The following is a 20,796-nucleotide window of genomic DNA, read 5'->3' as shown; positions in this document are numbered from 1 at the left end:
CACTCGTTTATTCCATCTTGCTTGTAAAGCTGAACGTGAAGTGCAGGATCGACAAGCATTGGCGCGAACTAACTTTTCTGCAGGCCGACCTTCATCATGGACACCGCGTGCATCTTCTACTTCAACTGCACCAGCACCTCAATCACGTGCCTCCTCCAGTCGTGATACAAGAAAACAGGCACAACCACCATTATCTTCCAAGAGCGCACCTGCTGGCCCTGCACAGAGTTCTTCTTCTTCCATGGCATCAACAGGGCACACAAGTGATATTATTTGTCGTCGTTGTAAGGGAGGAGGTCATTATGCGAGAGAATGCAAATCTCCGCGTGTGATGATTGCTACCGCGGATGGTGGATATGAGTCCGCTAGTGACTATGATGAGGAGACTTTGGCTCTTATTACACGTGAAGAACATGGTGGAGATGATTCTGATCATGAGACGCAATACATGGCTCCTGAAGACGCTGACAAGTATGAATGTTTAGTTGCTCAACGTGTTTTGAGTGTGCAGGTCACACAAGCTGAGAAAAATCAGAGGCACAATTTGTTCCATACCAAGGGAGTTGTGAAAGAATGTTCTGTGCGCGTCATCATAGATGGAGGGAGCTGCAACAACTTGGCTAGCATGGAGATGGTGGAGAAGCTTTCTCTCACCACAAGACCACATCCACATCCTTACTACATCCAATGGTTCAACAACAGCGGCAAGGTTAAGGTAACACGTACTGTTCGTGTGCATTTTAGTATATCTACATATGCTGATTATGTTGATTGTGATGTGGTACCTATGCAAGCATGTTCCTTATTACTTGGTAGACCATGGCAATTTGATAAAAATTCTGTACACCATGGTAGAAACAATCAGTATACTCTTGTTCATAAGGATAAAAATATTACTTTGCTTCCTATGACTCCTGATTCTATTTTGAAAGATGATATTAATAGAGCTAATAAAGCAAACAAGAGAAGAATAAGAGTGAAAATCAGATTGTGGCAAAAGAATTTGAGCAACAAATGAAGCCTAATAATAAACCATCTAGTGTTGCTTCTGAAATTAAATTGAAAAGTGCATGTTTATTTGCCACCAAATCTGATATTGATAAGCTAGATTTCAGCAAATCTGTTTGCTATGCTTTTGTGTGCAAAGAGGCATTATTTTCATTCGAGGACGTGCCTTCCTCTTTGCCTCCTACTATCACTAACATTTTGCAGGAGTTCGCTGACGTCTTTCCACAAGACGTGCCACCGGGATTACCACCTATTCGAGGGATTGAGCATCAGCTCGACTTAATTCCCGGTGCTCCACTGCCAAACCGTGCGCCATACTGTACCAATCCAGAGGAGACGAAGGAGATTATGCGTCAAGTACAAGAGCTTCTCGACAAAGGTTATATACGCGAATCCCTTAGTCCTTGTGCTGTTCCTATTATTCTAGTGCCGAAAAAGGATGGTACATCGCGTATGTGTGTTGATTGTAGAGGCATTAATAATATTACTATTCGTTATCGTCATCCTATTCCTAGGCTAGATGATATGCTTCATGAATGGAGTGGCTCTACAATATTCTCCAAAGTTGATTTGCGTAGTGGATACCATCAAATTCGTATGAAATTGGGGGATGAATGGAAAACAACATTTAAAACTAAGTTTGGATTATATGAGTGGTTAGTCATGCCTTTTGGGTTAACTAATGCGCCTAGTACTTTCATGAGACTAATGAACGAAGTTTTATGTGCTTTCATTGGACAATTTTTGGTAGTCTATTTTGATGATATACTGATTTATAGCAGATCTTTGGAAGAACATTTGGAACATTTACGTGTTGTTTTTATTGCTCTACGTGATGCACGTTTGTTTGGTAACCTTGGGAAGTGCACCTTTTGCACTGACCGAGTATCTTTTCTTGGCTATGTTGTTACTCCACAGGGAATTGAAGTTGATAAAGCCAAGATTGAAGCTATTGAGAGTTGGCCGCAGCCCAAAACGGTCACACAAGTGAGGAGTTTTCTTGGCCTCGCTGGATTCTATAGGCGTTTTGTGAGAGATTTCAGCACCATTGCTGCACCTCTCAATGAGCTTACAAAGAAAGATGTGCCTTTTCTTTGGGGTACCGCACAGGAAGAAGCCTTCTCGGTATTGAAAGATAAGTTGACACATGCTCCTTTACTCCAACTTCCTGATTTTAATAAGACTTTTGAGCTTGAATGTGATGCTAGTGGAATTGGATTAGGAGGTGTGTTATTACAAGATGGCAAACCTGTTGCATACTTTTCTGAAAAATTGAGTGGGCCTAGTCTGAATTATTCTACTTATGATAAAGAATTATATGCTCTTGTTCGGACTTTAGAAACATGGCAACATTATTTATGGCCCAAAGAATTTGTTATACATTCTGATCATGAATCTTTGAAACATATTAAAAGTCAAGCTACACTGAATCGTAGACATGCTAAATGGGTTGAATTCATTGAGACTTTCCCTTATGTCATTAAACACAAGAAGGGAAAAGAAAATGTTATTGCTGATGCATTGTCTCGTCGCTATACTATGCTTTCACAACTTGACTTCAAAATATTTGGTTTGGAGACCATCAAAGATCAATATGTGCATGATGCTGATTTTAAAGATGTAATGCAGAATTGTAAAGAAGGAAGAATGTGGAACAAGTTTGTCGTTAACGATGGATTTGTGTTTCGTGCTAACAAGCTATGCATTCCAGCTAGCTCCGTTCGTCTTTTGTTGTTGCAGGAGGCGCATGGAGGAGGATTAATTGGACACTTTGGCATGAAGAAGACGGAGGACGTACTTGCTACACATTTCTTTTGGCCAAAGATGAGACGGGATGTTGAGCGTTTTATTGCTCGATGCACTACATGTCAAAAAGCTAAGTCACGACTCAATCCTCATGGTTTATATATGCCTTTGCCTGTACCTAGTGTTCCTTGGGAGGATATATCTATGGACTTTGTTTTAGGTTTACCTCGAACAAAGAAGGGGAGGGATAACATATTTGTTGTCGTGGATAGATTCTCGAAAATGGCACACTTTATACCATGTCATAAAAGCGATGATGCTGTTAATGTTGCTGATTTGTTCTTTCGTGAAATTATTCGGTTGCATGGTGTGCCAAATACTATTGTTTCAGATCGTGATACTAAATTTCTTAGCCACTTTTGGAGATGTTTATGGGCTAAGTTGGGGACTAAACTGCTTTTTAGTACTACTTGTCGCCCCCAAACTGATGGACAAACTGAAGTAGTCAATAGAACGGTGTCTACTATGCTTAGGGCTGTTTTGAAGAATAATAAGAAAATGTGGGAGGAATGCTTGCCTCATATTGAATTTGCTTATAATCGTTCATTGCATTCTACTACTAAGATGTGCCCTTTTGAAGTTGTGTATGGTTTCCTACCTCGTGCACCTATTGATTTGTTGCCTCTTCCATCTTTGGAGAAGGTTAATTTTGATGCTAAACAACGTGCTGAATTGATTTTAAAAATGCATGAGTTAATTAAGGAAAACATTGAGCGTATGAATGCTAAATATAAACTTGCTGGAGATAAGGGTAGAAAACATGTTGTGTTTGCACCTGGAGATCTTGTTTGGTTACATTTGCGTAAGGATAGATTTCCTGATTTGCGCAAATCAAAGCTAATGCCACGTGCTGATGGTCCCTTTAAGGTGTTAGAGAAAATAAATGATAATGCATATAAACTTGAGCTGCCTGCAGATTTTGGGGTTAGTCCCACTTTTAACATTGCAGATTTGAAGCCTTATTTGGGTGAGGAAGATGAGCTTCCGTCGAGGACGACTTCATTTCAAGAAGGGGAGGATGATGAGGACATCAATACCATTGTTACACCCATAGCCCCTACTGCTACATATACGGGACCAATTACTAGAGCTCGCGCACGCCAATTAAATTATCAGGTACTTTCGTTTCTTGGTAATGATTCTAATGTTCATGAGAATATGATGCTGCCTAAATTGGATACATTTGTTTTGCTTACAAATGAAGGGCCTAGCTTGGAGAAGGATGAACAGTGGAGCAAGAACAAGCATGGAGATGATGGCATGCGCAAGGGGAACAAGAACGGAGTTACAAGTGATGATTTCAGGACTTTGAAGCCACCATAATGGGTGCATGAAGCCTTGGACGAAATATACAAGATGCCACTTCATAAATTTCGTCCCGAGGCTATTATAGGTGCTGCGTCACCTTTTTATTGGGCCAGGCCCATGTAATTTCGAAATACATAAGTATAGGCTATTTTTAGAGTCCGTATGTGTGGGGAAACAAGAGATAGGGTTGATTTCGGACCCCTCCACCAAGGGCCACGAAATTCCCCCTCTCGTCCTCCATATATACAGCCCTTAGGGCACCGTTTAGACTTTGGGTTTTGTTTAGATTAAAAGTTCGCCATAGCTGCAACTTCGCGTACTTCGTTTGTGTTCAACGAGCAGACAAAGGCGTCACAGAACCCCACCTTGATCAATAAAGCTTTCATCTTATATTCGCAATATCCAGATTGCAATCTTAGTTTCTTGCTTGTTCTTCGTTTGCTCGTAGGAAACAGACCCTCGTGGTCAGGTTGATCGTGCTCCGGCGTGGTCAATAACCTCTCGGAGTTGGTTTAGCGATTGCTAAGGCGCGGCGTCCTCGCACGTTCGTAGTCGGATCATCAAAGTCGACTTCCACCAAAGCGATATCCATCATCTCATCGAAAGACGGGACACCTTTGCCTCTATCAGTAGCTGAGGTAACAAGCTAAATGTCGAAGTCCACGTGGAACTACTAGTGAGACTGAAGTCTCTCTCGAAAACATAAATTAAGCAAACGTGAGTACAAATGTACCCAGCAAGACTTACATCATAACTAACTACATATGCATCGGTATGAACAAAGGGGGTGGTGGAGTTTAACTGCAGCAAGCCAGCTTTGACTTAGTGGCTAACCAGAACTATGACTGCAAGCAACTCTTTTGAGGTGGCGCACATGAGTCCACATATTCACCATATCAATATACCACTATGGATCCGCTCCCATCTCCCTACGAGAAGGCCATCCATAGCACTCACGCTTATCTTGCGAGTTTTAGAGTATCCACTTTCAGTTGTTTATGAACTATGCAAGGGGTCCAAGTTTCCATATCCGATGAATCCGGCTATTCGAATAGATAATGAAAACCCTGCAGGGGTGTACTTCTTCACACATGCTCCCACCACTTACTGTCGTTTACACGACATGTACTCGGCAACCTTCAAGCGGAAGCCCAACGAGGGTGTCGGCCACGGCCTACCTAAACACACAAGTCTCTAGTCCAGGTTTATCGCCTATCCAGGTTCCATCCGCAGGGAGTCCGGCCGAGGTTTCCACATACGGCCCCGAATGATGTGAACAGGGTTCCAGGGACACCAAACGGGCGCCCGGTACACCATGCCACGGTGTATCTACCGCATCATTTCCCACCCCTAGGGTCAGCGCTACGCACGGCCGCCAACACATAACCTACAAACACCAGAAACTAGTTGCAACTCCTGGACAGAGTACTAGGGTGATTAAGAAGCCGAGAGGGTCAATTAAGGATCCCAATGAGTGGTAGTAGATGTTCATGGATCACAGACACAGAACTCAGTTCCAAAGAACGGTTTCAATGAGACAACCCACCATGTACTCCTACATGGCCTCTCACCGCTACCTTTACCAAATCGTGTTCACACACTTAGCTCACATACAGTAGGACATGCTCATCACCATTCCAATTCATTCCCGATGAATCAGACCCGACACAACTCTATGCAATAGCAGGCATGACAAACAAGCATGAATGAGTAGGCACATCAGGGCTCAAACAACTCCGACTCATGCTAGTGGGTTTCATCTATTTACTGTGGCAATGACAGGTCATGCAGAGGAAAGGGATTCAACTACCACAGCAAGTAACAGTTGAATCGTTGTTGTCCTAATGCAGTAAAAGAGAGCAGGAGCGAGAGAGTGGGATTGTATCGGAATGAACAAGGGGTTTTTGCTTGCCTGGCACTTGTGAAGATAGTATAGTTCTTCATCGATGTCATTGAATTATCGTCGGAACGTCGTCTACTGAGAGGGGACAGTCACCGGCAATAGAGAAAGAACACAATCAATGCAATGCAACAATATGATGCATGATCATGACATGGCAATATGATGTGAGTTGAGCTAATGCAGCTAGCAACAATTTAAATGAAGTTGGTTTGAACCCAAGGTTCAAATTCAAACTCCATGTAAGGCATTTCAAATGCCATTTATTCAAATTGTCTTATACAGCAACTTTAAGTTGTTCAAACATGCATGAAAATGCCAGCTTCAGATTCTTTGCATTTTTCTGATCATTTTTCATATATAAATTATTTCATTTGGAGTTACGGTTGAATTTATATGAATTTTAGAAGTTTGTACTATTTTCTGGAATTTCCTGAATAAGAATAAATCCAGAAAAGAGTTATTGCATCACCATGACATCAGTGTGATATCAGCAGGTTAACACGCCAGGTCCAGGTCAAACCTGACCAGTGGGACCCACTGGTCAGTGACTCAGTCCACTAACTGAGTTAGTTAGTGCTAAACAAACCCTAACCGGGCTGTTAGTAGGGCGGGGCCCACATGTCAGGGACTTGTTTAGTTAACTAAATTAGTTAGCTCTAATTAATCTAGAGTTAACTAATCAGGGGGTTGGGCCCACATGTTAGTGACCCAGGGGTCAAACTGGGCCCACCCGGTCAATGGTCAGCGGGGGTCAAACCCATCGGCGACTCGACGCCGGCGAGGCCCGAGAGGGTGGCGCGGCTCGGAAAACGCCTACAGGGCACGGGCGAGGCTGTTCTTGGGCTCGTTGGAGAGCTCTTGTAGGCGCGCGTCTAGTGGTGGTGGAGGCCGGGCCTATGGTGGTCGGAGCCAACGACGGTGAGCAAGTCTGCGGCGGCCGGAGTTCGGGGGTTCGCGGGATCGGCGCTGCAGGGTGCAAACGAGCGTAGCATGGCGCTAGGGAGGCTCTACGCGTGGTGGTGAGCATGTTGGATGCACACCCGGGACCAAATGGTCACCGGAGCTGCGTCGGCGACGAGTGCGGGCGGCGGCGCAGTCGGGCGAGAGGGGCGCGGTGGCTACGGAGTGCGGGAGAGAAAGCGGAGACGAGGAGGATGATCAGCAGCTCACGGTGAACACGAGGAGCGAGTCGGCGAGCTCGGGGAGGGGCCGAAGTGAGCGGGGCGGTGAGGGGGATCTCCGGCGTCCGACAGCGAGGATGAGGATGATGGCGTCGCTTAGGGCGTTCCGCGGGAGCGTGCTTCGTCTTGGGGTTCCGTGGCGTCGAGGCGGAGCCTCTAGACATCGCGGAGAGGCGAGGGAGAGGCGATGGCCGCGGTTGTGCTCGTCGGTGGCGACGACAGCGCCCGGTGGTTTGCGTGCGAGAGAGCCAGAGGAGGAGGGGAGCTCGGGGAGAGGCTAAGAGGGCCTGGGGGGCGCGTGGCATCTCCAGGGCGATGTCGGGGAGGCGGCAGCAAGCAGGAGGTGGCCAGGCACGACGTCGGCGCTCGCCACCGAGCTGCTTCATGCGCTGGCAAGGGGAAGAAGACAATCGTGCCCCTGGTGGGTTGGGCTAGCCAGCTGGGCCGGCTTTGGTGGGCTGCACAGGTAGGTGGCCAGGTAAGTGGCCCAGGTAGGCGTTCTCTCTCTCTTTCCTAAATTGTTTATGTTTTCTATTTTTTCTGCAATTGTTTTGACTTAAATAAAATGCTAAGACATTTCCAAAAATCATGAAACTAATCATGGCTACTATTTATAATATATCCAACAGTAAACATTTTAGTTTATGATTATTTGAGCATTTAAAATATTTTATAGCATTTAAATGCCCAAATGCAAATATAATACGATTTAATTCAGAGCCCAAATATGTTGTAGCGACCAGACCTCAAACAGTCTGATCTCTGTGCTCCGGTGTCATCCCTGGATCAGTAATGCTGACCCCACATAGTACTCGGAGGATTTATAGCAGAGTAGCAATCACACACTTATTATATCGAGTGTCTCAAAAGAGAACTATTACAATAAATATGGCTTAAGGCCATCTAATAACGATAACAGCGGAAGGCTTGGAAGAAAAGTGAGTCCATCAACTCCAACGGCATCACTGAGTATAGAACCACGACCTAAAAACTCCTTAATCGTCGTCTGAAAAGTCTGCAACATTAACGTTGCAGCCCGAAAACTGGTCAGCACATGGAATATGCTGGCAAGGTAACACATAGAGAGTAATGGAATGAAACAGCTATACTATATGCATATTTGGCTGGTGGAAAGCTCTATGGTTACAGTTTTTGCGTAAAGCCAATTTTTCCCTACTTCAAAGGAATGAATTTAATTACTATCATGGTGGTTGTTAAACATTGAGAATGGTTGACAGCATTCTCAATCCCAATTAAAGTAACATCATTAAACCCAACAAAATTAACTTTAGAGTAACATGTTGAGATTCACATGAAAATCCAAGTACTAGATACTCAAGATGTCCATAACGGGGGACACGGCTAACCATGATTAGTTTGTTACACTCTGCAGAGGTTTGCACACTTTTCCCCACAAGACTCGATCGCCTCCGTTTCGTTTCTCGCACTACAGGGTGTTTGAGAAGACGGATGACCGAGACATAGTCTTTCAGAAGCGCTAGCACCTTACGATCGGGTAGACCGTACCACCTACATCCCCTACATCTGCTAGTCTACCACTGTAAGAGTTCGCACAACTTAGTCAACTATGCCAGAGCCCATAATGGCTTGTGGCTGCACACGGAAGTTTCTAGTATGAATAATCTCATGATCCCTTTGGGCCTGGGTGGCGGTCCAAAAGAAAAACAGGCAAGTCCTGGAAACCCCAGGTGCCTCAATCCACCCAGATGTGTGTTAGGTTGCCACCTTAGATAAACCATTAATTAACAATCTCACATCTGTCATGGATATCACTCACCCAATCCACGTCTACTAGCATAGCATGGCATAATAAGCAAACGTAGAAGTAACTCCCAAAGGTTTGACAATAAACAGGTAATAGGTACTACCTCATCTACTTCCCATCCCACAATTTAATTAGATCCTAATCATGCAACGTGTGAGGATTGATCTAATGCAATAAAGCTGGGTTGTAGAAAAGGTATGATCAAAGTGTTACTTGCCTTGCTGATGATCCGCGAAACCTAGAGATTCAACGTAACAGGCGGCGCACTCCGGGTATTCTATCGCAGACAAACAAACAAGCCTACAATAAGTACTCATCTAATGCACAGGTAAAACTCAAATAGAAGATCTAACCAGAAAGTTCAACTTAAGAACCCTGGTTGGCAAAAAGAATCAAATCGAATGAAGCAAAAGAAATCAAACGGCGAAAGAAAACAACTTCGTTCTAGTAATCTGGATCCAAGTCAAATTTTACAGTAGCAAAAACATGTTTAAGTTGATTATTCGGAAAGAGGGTTTCGAGACGAAACTCCAGGCGCTTGAATCGCCTGATTCCGATAAACGAGCGAAAAGTTATACTAAAATGAAAATCGGATCAGAAATCGCGATCAGAAAATAACCGCGAAAAATCCGACGAAAAAGAAAAACGACGAACAGAATTTTTTTTTTAAAAAACAGCACGGAAAACGAGGCGGCGGCGAACCTCGGGCGGCGCGCAACTCCGGCGTCGGCGGCGGCGGTGGCGGCGGCTGGGGCTAGGGTTAGGGGGGCGGGGTGGGCTGGCTCGGCTCGGGCCTCGGGCGCGCCTTATAAAGGCCCCGGCCAGGGAGTCCTGGCCGAGTACGGCCCAAAGTCGGTTCCGCGTTTTTTTTTAAATAATTCCACTCAGAAGAAAAATAAAAAGAAATACTAAACGGACTCCAAAAATCACGAAATAAATTTTCCCGAGTTTCTAAAATCAAGCCCGATAAAGTGAACATTTATCTGGGCCCAAACTACAACTTTGAAAAACGCGCATTTTTCCTAAATTCAAATAAAAATACTGAAAAACTCCGAAATAAACTTATTTGATTTTTTTTATTAAATCCTCAATATTTCTATATTTTGGGAAAGTCATTTTATTCCTGCTCTCATATTTTTGTAATAGAAATAATTGATGATAAAATAAATAAAATCAAATGATCCTGTTTACATAATTTGAGAAAACTCAAATATGTAAATAACGAAATCCCCAACTCTCTCCGTGGGTCCTTGAGTTGCTTAGAATTTTCTAGGATCAAAACCAAAAGCAAAATAAAATATGATATGCATGATGATCTAATGTATAACATTCCAAATTGAAAATTTGGGATGTTACAAACCTACCCCCTTTAAGATGAATCTCGCCCTCGAGATTCGGGTTGGCTAGAAAATAGGTGAGGGTGGTCTTTGAGCAAATCTTCCTCTCGCTCCTAGGTGGCTTCATCCTCCGTGTGGTGGCTCCACTGAACTTTGCAAAACTTGATAACCTTGCTGTGAGTAACTCGGCTGGCAAACTCAAGAATCTTGACTGGTTTTCCTCATAGGTCAAATTGTTATCCAACTGAATTGCTTCCAATGGCACTATGTCTCTCAAAGGTATGTCAGCCATCTCCGCGTGACACTTTTTCAACTGAGAAACGTGGAACACATCATGAACTCCTGTCAATCCTTCTGGCAATTCCAACTTGTAGGCCACTTCTCCCATACGCTCCAAAACTCGATATGGTCCTACAAATCGTGGTGCTAACTTCCCCTTAACTCCAAAGCGCTTAATCCCTCGAAGTGGGGATACTCGAAGATAAGCTCTATCTCCGACTTCATAAACTGACTCCTTGCGTTTAGAATCTGCGTAGCTCTTCTGCCTGGACTGGGCTACCTTGAGCCTATCGCGAATCAACTTCACCTTCTGTTCAGACTCCTTAATCAGATCTGGTCCAAACAACTGGCGGTCTCCAACTTCGTCCCATGACAATGGTGTCCTGCACCTCCTTCCGTACAAAGCTTCGAAAGGTGCCATCTTCAAACTGGTCTGATAGCTATTATTGTAAGAAAACTCTGCATATGGCAAATTATCATCCCAACTAGATCCATAATCTAGCGCACAAGCTCTCAGCATATCCTCCAAAATCTGATTGACTATCTCGGTCTATCCATCTGTCTGCGGATGAAAAACTGTACTGAATTCTAGCCTAGTACCTAAAGTCTCATGCAACTGCTTCCAGAACTTTGAGGTAAACTGGGTTCCTCTATCTGATACGATGCTCCTCGGAACTCCATGCAAACATACGATCCTGGTCATGTATATCTTTGCCAACTTAGCACTGGTGTAAGTGGTCTTTACTGGGATGAAATGTGCTACTTTCGACAATCGATTGACTACAACCCAAATCGAGTCATAGCCTGAACGAGTCCTGGGCAATCCCGTGATAAAATCCATGCCTAGCTTATCCCACTTCCGTTCAGGTATCGGCAATGGTTGCAACAATCCTGCTGGCTTCTGATGCTCCGCGTTTACTCTCTGACATACGTCACAAACTGCTACATACTCCGCAATATCCTTCTTCATTCCGGTCCACCAGAAAATATCCTTCAAATGTAAATACATCTTGGTATTTCCTGGGTGAATCGAATACGGTGAATCATGTGCCTCTTGCAGAATCAACTTTCTGATCTCCGGGTCATTGGGTACATAAACACGGTCTTCAAACCATAGGGTGTCGTGCTCATCCTCGCGAAATCCTTTAGCTTTTCCTTTGCTCAGTTTCTCCTTTATAGCAGCAATCTCTTTGCCAGTTTTCTGAGCTTCTCTGATTCTGTCCATCAAAGTTGACTGAATTTCCAACGCTGCTACATAGCCTCTCGGAACTATTTCCAAACATAGTTCACGAAGATTTTCTGCTAACTCCTTGGGTATTTCTCTCGTCATTAACGTATTGACATGACTCTTGCGGCTTAATGCGTCAGCTACTACATTAGCCTTCCCGGGATGATAATGCAATTTCATATCATAATCTTTGATAAGCTCCAACCATCTCCTTTGTCTGAGATTCAACTCCTTCTGTGTGAAAATGTACTTCAAACTCTTGTGATCCGTGTACACCTCACAATGATTTCCAATGAGGAAATGTCTCCATGTCTTCAATGCATGCACTACGGCTGCTAACTCCAAATCATGCGTAGCGTAATTCAATTCGTGAGGCTTCAGTTGTCTTGAAGCATATGAAACAACTCTCCCTTCCTGCATAAGCACTGCTCCAAGTCCTCGACGTGAAGCGTCGCAATACACCTCATAATCCTTGGTTTGATCTGGCAAAATCAACACTGGTGAGGTAACCAAGCGTTTCTTCAACTCCTGGGAACTAGCCTCACACTCCTCAGTCCATTTGAACTTAGTATCCTTCTTCAGCAACTCCGTCATAGGCTTTGCAATCTTTGAGAAATTCTCAATAAATCTCCGGTAGTATCCTGCGAGTCCCAGAAAACTCCGGATCTCTCCAACTGTTGTTGGTGCTTTCCACTTGGTCACGGTTTCAACTTTAGCGGGACCTACTGCTATACCTTCTCCAGATATAATGTGTCCGAGGAATCCTACTTCCTTCAACCAAAACTCACATTTGCTGAACTTGGCATATAACTGATGTTCTTTGAGCTTTCCAAGTACCAAACGCAAATGCTCCTTATGCTCCTCTTCATTCTTCGAATAAACCAGGATATCATCAATGAAAACCACGACAAACTTATCCAAAAACAACATAAACACTTTGTTCATCATGTTCATAAAATAGGCAGGTGCATTAGTCAGTCCAAATGACATAACGGTATACTCATATAGTCCATATCGTGTGGTGAATGCTGTCTTAGGTATATCCTATTCTCGAATCTTCAACTGGTGGTATCCTGATCGCAAATCGATCTTGGAAAACACTTTAGCTCCTTGCAACCGATCAAACAGATCGTTGATCATTGGTAGTGGGTACTTGTTCTTGATCGTTACTTCGTTCAATCCTCGATAATCAACAACCATTCTTAACGATCCATCCTTCTTCTCCACTAGAAGTACTGGCGATCCCCAAGGCGAAGAACTTGGGCGAATATATCCCTTATCCAGTAACTCCTTAATCTGCTTCTTAATTTCCACCAAATCCTTTGCTGGCATCCTATATGGTCTCTTTGATATTGGCCCAGTGCCTGGCAATTGCTCAATCAAAAATGCAATGTCTCTATCCGGTGGCATGCCTGGCAACTCTTCGGGAAATACATCAGGAAAATCCTTTACCACTGGTACTTCCTCCTGCACAACTCCTGTTAGGCAATTTACTTGTGTCCTCTTTGGTACATGCCGGGATACATACTTGATCCTTCTCCCTTCTGGTGCGGTAAGCAAAATTGACTTACTAGCACACTCAATATTCCCTTCATACTTTGATAACCAATCCATGCCTAATATCACATCCAATCCTTGAGATTCCAATACTATTAGGTCTGAGGGAAAAACATAGTTACCAATCCTTAATGGTAACCGATCACACCATAGACTAGCCACATATTCTGCTCCTGGTGAGGTTACTAACATGGGTGACCTAAGGGCTTGGGTTGGTAGGTTATGCTTATCCACAAATCTCCTTGAGATGTATGAATGCGATGCACCAGTATCAAAAAGAACGAGTGCAGTAAATGACTTAACCAAAAACTTACCTATTACTGCATCAGGCTGAGCTTCAACCTCCTCCACATTAACGTGGTTCACCTGTCCCCTGTTGAAAGGGTTCGGCTTCTTTCCAGAGTTTCCATTGCCGTTTTGTCCTTCAGGACATTCATTTGCATAATGTCCTGGCTTCGAACACTTATAGCAAGTGACATGGCTCAAGTCCTTCTTGGCTAGGGTTGATGGGGTGTTGTGGTTCTGTCCATTGCTTCCTCCATTCCCATTACCATTCTTGGTGCCATTGTGATTGTGCGAGCTACCTACTCCATGGGTATGCTAAAAATGTCCTCCCGGCCTAGGGGTAAAACGTGGCTTCTGCTGAGCTCCTGAATTATACTTTCCTTGTCCATACTTCCTCTTGCGGTTCTCAATTTGCTGCTGCTTCCCTTCAATCATAAGAGCACGGTCTACCAACTCCTAGTAGTTGTTGAAGGTGGCTACCATCAACTGCATACTCAACTCATCATTCAGTCCTTCCAGAAACTTCTCCTGCTTAGCTGCATCCGTAGCAACGTCATCTGGGGCATAACGTGCTAGCTTACTAAACTCCTCCACATACTGGCCAACTGTCCGTCCTCCTTGGCGCAAGTTACGAAACTCACGCTTCTTCATGGCCATTGCTCCTGCTAAAACATGGGCATTACGAAAAGCCTGCTGAAACTGGTCCCATGTGACAGTGTCGACTGGGAAGGTGGTTGTGAAATTCTCCCACCAGGATGCTGCGGGTCCTTCTAACTGATGTGCGGCAAACTTAACCTTCTCCACATCTGTGCATCCTGCTGTGGTCAACTCCCTAGCTATCTTGCGGAGCCAATCATCTGCTACTATCGGCTCGGTGCTACTGGAAAACACCGGCGGATTTAGCCTAAGAAAACGGGCTAAGTGGTCAACAGGTGGTGGTGGTGGTGGTGGGGTGTTGTTGTTGTTATTGTTCCCCTGATTCTGATTCTGAACTAGCAACTGCATCAAGGTGTTCTGCTGCTGGATCAACTGGGTGAGCTCCGGCGGAAAGGCAAATCCGGGGTCACGTCTCGGAGGCATCTGAGGGTTTTAGAAAAGACGAGATATAAGAATAGAGGGGGTCTAAAGAGAAAACACTACCCATATGCACATGAGGCAAAAGCACACAATTCACTTCAATCAATCAAACAAAGGCATGCAATCGATCTAACTATCGCAAAGTGCTCGGGCTACTATATTTACATGGTGGACTACTACTACTGATGAGGTGGTCTACTAGAAATATTCTACGGTTGTAGACTCCATGATATCTGCTCCTGCTTCATCAACATAGTCATCATCACTACTATCTTGTTCCGAGTCGGTGCCGTCAATGATGATGTAGTCTTCTGGGCTAATCTCCTTGGGTTCTTCGTCTTCATCTATGGGCGTAGGGCCTCCCATAAATACCGCTATCTTCATAGTTAGGTCGGCATTCTTATCCACCAATACTTCAATTTCTTCTTCATAATCTTCACGTGTAGCCTTGAGTTCTTCCTCCAGTTCCTTGATTCTAGTCTTAGCCTTCTTCAGATCTATCATGTCGGCGCACATCTGATTCTCCTGGCGTCGAATGTGCTGATTTAACTCCTGGATAAAAGTTGCAATTGATCTATTCTTCCTGGTGCTGATCATCTCCCAGTGTTCATCTCGGCGCCCACAAATCTAGTAGATAGTATCCTTGAGATCCTTGCGGTAGACTTCTCCAATGCGTCCCATGGCGATGTGAGCTGCCATACTCTTTCCTAGACTCCAAGTTGGTGCATCAAAAGAAAACTCTATGGGCTCAGTGACTGGCATGAACGTCCTTCCTGGAACTCGAACTTGAATCATCCAGCGCTCTTCTTCAGGTAAGGTGGCATTGTAGGTTCCCGTGAAGCTTGGTACTCCTATGTTCAGGTATCTAGTGACTTCCTTCAAGTGGCGTCCAAAGGGTGTATCTTCATCCGGTTGGGTGAACTTGTTCCTTGCATCTGCCATCCTAAAGAGTAGAAAAGATGAGAAGTCAGAAGAGAAGAGAGTGAGTAGTGATCTAGGTCTTTAGCTTAGTGGTCGTGTCCTACAGTCAGCGTGTGCTCTGATACCATCTCTGTAGCGACCAGACCTCAAACAGTCTGATCTCTGTGCTCCGGTGTCATCCCTGGATTAGTAATGCTGACACCACACAGTACTCGGAGGATTTATAGCAGAGTAGCAATCACACACTTATTACATCGAGTGTCTCAAAAGAGAACTATTACAATAAATATGGCTTAAGGCCATCTAATAACGATAACAGCGGAAGGCTTGGAAGAAAAGTGAGTCCATCAACTCCAACGGCATCACTGAGTATAGAACCACGACCTAAAAACTCCTTAATCGTCGTCTGAAAAGTCTGCAACATTAACGTTGCAGCCCGAAAACGGGTCAGCACATGGAATATGCTGGCAAGGTAACACATAGAGAGTAATGGAATGAAACAGCTATATTATATGCATATTTGGCTAGTGGAAAGCTCTATGGTTACAGTTTTTGCGTAAAGCCAATTTTTCCCTACTTCAAAGGAATAAATTTAATTACTATCGTGGTGGTTGTTAAACATTGAGAATGGTTGACAGCATTCTCAATCCCAATTAAAGTAACATCATTAAACCCAACAAAATTAACTTTAGAGTAACATGTTGAGATTCACATGAAAATCCAAGTACTAGATACTCAAGATGTCCATAACCGGGGACACGGCTAACCATGATTAGTTTGTTACACTCTGCAGAGGTTTGCGCACTTTTCCCCACAAGACTCGATCGCCTCCGTTTGGTTTCTCGCACTACAGGGTGTTTGAGAAGACGGATGACCGAGACATAGTCTTTCAGAAGCGCTAGCACCTTACGATCGGGTAGACCGTACCACCTACATCCCCTACATCTGCTAGTCTACCACTGTAAGAGTTCGCACAACTTAGTCAACTATGCCAGAGCCCATAATGGCTTGTGGCTGCACACGGAAGTTTCTAGTATGAATAATCTCATGATCCCTTTGGGCCTGGGTGGCGGTCCAAAAGAAAAACAGGCAAGTCCTGGAAACCCCAGGTGCCTCAATCCACCCAGATGTGTGTTAGGTTGCCACCTTAGATAAACCATTAATTAACAATCTCACATCTGTCATGGATATCACTCACCCAATCCACGTCTACTAGCATAGCATGGCATAATAAGCAAACGTAGAAGTAACTCCCAAAGGTTTGACAATAAACAGGTAATAGGTACTACCTCATCTACTTCCCATCCCACAATTTAATTAGATCCTAATCATGCAACGTGTGAGGATTGATCTAATGCAATAAAACTGGGTTGTAGAAAAGGTATGATCAAAGTGTTACTTGCCTTGCTGATGATCCGCGAAACCTAGAGATTCAACGTAACAGGCGGTGCACTCCGGGTATTCTATCGCAGACAAACAAACAAGCCTACAATAAGTACTCATCTAATGCACAGGTAAAACTCAAATAGAAGATCTAACCAGAAAGTTCAACTTAAGAACCCTGGTTGGCAAAAAGAATCAAATCGAACGAAGCAAAAGAAATCAAACGGTGAAAGAAAACAACTTCGTTCTAGTAATCTGGATCTAAGTCAAATTTTACAGTAGCAAAAACATGTTTAAGTTGATTATTCGGAAAGAGGGTTTCGAGACGAAACTCCAGGCGCTTGAATCGCCTGATTCCGATAAACGAGCGAAAAGTTATACTAAAACGAAAATCGGATCAGAAATCACGATCAGAAAATAACCGCGAAAAATCCGACGAAAAAGAAAAACGACGAACAGAATTATTTTTTTAAACAGCACGGAAAACGAGGCGGCAGCGAACCTCGGGCGGCGCGCAACTCCGGCCGCGGCGACGGCGGGCGGCGGCGACGGCTGGGGCTAGGGTTAGGGCGGCGGGGTGGGCTGGCTCGGCTCGGGCCTCGGGCGCGCCTTATAAAGGCCCCGGCCAGGGAGTCCTGGCCGAGTACGGCCCAAAGTCGGTTCCGCGTTTTTTTTTAAATAATTCTGCTCGGAGGAAAAATAAAAAGAAATACTAAACGGACTCCAAAAATCACGAAATAAATTTTCCCGGGTTTCTAAAATCAAGCCCGATAAAGTGAACATTTATCTGGGCCCAAACTACAAATTTGAAAAACGCGCATTTTTCCTAAATTCAAATAAAAATACCGAAAAACTCCGAAATAAACTTATTTGATTTTTTTATTAAATCCTCAATATTTCTATATTTTGGGAAAGTCATTTTATTCCCGCTCTCATATTTTTGTAATAGAAATAATTGATGATAAAATAAATAAAATCAAATGATCCTGTTTACATAATTTGAGAAAACTCAAATATGTAAATAACGAAATCCCCAACTCTCTCCGTGGGTCCTTGAGTTGCTTAGGATTTTCTAGGTTCAAAACCAAAAGCAAAGTAAAATATGATATGCATGATGATCTAATGTATAACATTCCAAATTGAAAATTTGGGATGTTACATATGTCATGGAAAATGTGCAACACCTCTGGTTATTGCTTCCAGCATTTTCCAGAGATGATGAACATTTTTGAAAACCATTTGGATTCACTAGGAATATTTTTAGTTGAACCTGGTTAATTTCATTTGGTGCTAGGGTTTCAAGAATCCCCATTTCAAGTTTCTTTGGAATTCAAACATGATGGCATGAAGAACAAGCGAAGTCTAGCAAGGGCTGAACTGGGGCTGTGACAGCTCACCCCCACTAAACAAGAATCTCGTCCTGAGATTCAAGATGTGAGGTAAGAAGACAGAGGGGACACAAAGCTAACACGGTCTTCATGATCCAGCTATCCCTCTCAAAGATGTTCATTCATGCTTCAAATTGATCTTGACGTCTTTGCTTTCGAGATCTTCATCCAACATGATGACGACAGAAGGAAACTCTATAGAAAATGATCTTCTCAAAAATCAAGCGATACACGATCAACTCATGGAATGAGACGTTGAATCATCTCTTGATCTAAGAGACAAACACATATCAAGAGGGATGGAGAGAACAAATGATGAAAGTTCAATTTGGTAGGAAACACTCCCACGCTTAAGTTGGATGGTGCATAGGGTTCAAGGTAGCGAGGAGTTGATTGCCATGATTCCATAACGGGTCACCTCAGGGAGGGAGACTCGTAGAATTATTCCCTTAAGTGGCAAAAAGAATTACTTTTGACATAGAGATCACTGAAACTCTCTATACCAGCCTAAGGAAAATCACAATCGATTTGTTGAAATAGTTCGAAGGGATGGCATACTCATACTAGAATGGATGATGTGGACTACCTTGTTGAAGACAACGTAATGGATGATTTTTATCTTATCATCGTAATGGATGGGACCCATGGTAGGACCACTTTTGAAGGTAATCCTGACCAGAAATTACCGAGAAGGGTAGTCCAAGGTTGAATGGCACAATGGCAGTGCAAGCTAGGAACAAAATGCAATTGCTGGGAATGATCCTAGTAACTAGGAAGAAACTCAACAGTAGAGAGGGATTCCACTGTTAGAAAGGTTATGGCATAATCGAAGAACCTGAGAGCAGATCCCAATTAATGCCGACGATAATCCTAGTGCTTGCGCATGCTCTCAAGAACTTGAGAATTTCCATATGCATCAAGGTTTTACCAATATCCGTGTCAAGGATCCTGGCAACACAACATACTACCATGATGAATAGTGATGGACGATGCAGATGCAAAGGGAGATAACACTTTCTCAGATTTCACCTTAGCGAGGCCAAAGGAACGAAATCTGGATGATCGACCGAGAGACATTTAGCACTTCTCTTCTAATGTTCTCCTTGATGTACTGGTTACCATGGTCATGCTTTAAAGCATCAACATATTCATCAAGTAGTGGTCGGACTTCGGAATACAAAGGATCCATAAGGAACAACTTCTGGAGTAAATCCTACAAAATCCTTATGGGGAGGTAGCCAACTTCTTCAATCAATATACTACAATATTAGGTCTTCCAACTGGGTGTGTCAGCCACGACATCCACTTTACCGGGTTACACAGAGACCAATATTATAGTTCTTGGGAAAAACGTTCCAACCATCATATCTTCCTGAGATTCAGATCTGGTTGGTGTCAGGATATTCCAGACTCATCGAGTCTAGAAAGAAAAATGATAGTTTGCAACACAATTCGACGAAAATGACGTTACGAGATTCTCGGGAAATGGACTACGGTAGTAAGCTCCAAAATATGAGCTGGTTTTGCTACAAACAAGTGAACACGTTGTCCAAGACAAGAATGACCACGTAGTAGTCTTATAATAAAATACTACCAAGTTCAGGTTGGGGAACCATCATCGAGGATAACGAAGTCCTGACATAAGTCATGATTCTTAAGAAGGAACTTCTTCTCCTTGAACAAATCAATCAGTGGCTTGGTGTGCTAGGAAACACATATAGAATGGAGGCGGCCAACCTATCAAATCATAGAGTACTTCACACATATGCGTGACTAACTTGGGAAGATTCCAGAGGAAACAAAAACAATCTTTCTCGAATCCACGGCGGCAACTTGCACCAAATACACATGAATTAGAGGAAGTCACTTCTTTCATCCAAGCATAAGCTTCATGAACGGAACACGAAGGCATTGCTTACAAAATTCTCAACACTAGGTCGATGTTCAACATGAATCATGGGGAAAACAAAATGCTGCTGATGGGCTCTACAGCAACTCATCGGAATTTCCATATCACTGGACTTCCACCATTATGTGAATAATGCGATGGTATTGGTCAGACCAAAAGATGTAATGGTGTATGCTCGAGGGATCATCCATGGGTAAGACAACATTACAAACATCGTTGGTTCTGATTTGACTTGACAATAGCCCATACTCAAGTCAAAGTTTCGACAAGGCAATGGATCCAACAACTGATCACAAGGGCCAATCAATGGAGATATCATCTTTCTTCAACACACACACACACACAGAAGATATCCCTTAGAGACGAACTAAGTTAAGCAAAGCTTTGTCTTCCAGCTCTCCAAGTTATTGTCTAGCTCAACCAACTAGCTCAGGGATATC

The sequence above is a fragment of the Triticum aestivum genome, chromosome 2A (assembly GCF_018294505.1).
Source record: "Triticum aestivum cultivar Chinese Spring chromosome 2A, IWGSC CS RefSeq v2.1, whole genome shotgun sequence".
Classification (NCBI taxonomy): Eukaryota; Viridiplantae; Streptophyta; class Magnoliopsida; order Poales; family Poaceae; genus Triticum; species Triticum aestivum.
The sequence above is the reverse complement of the archived record's forward strand: the minus strand, read 5'-3'. Positions refer to the sequence as shown.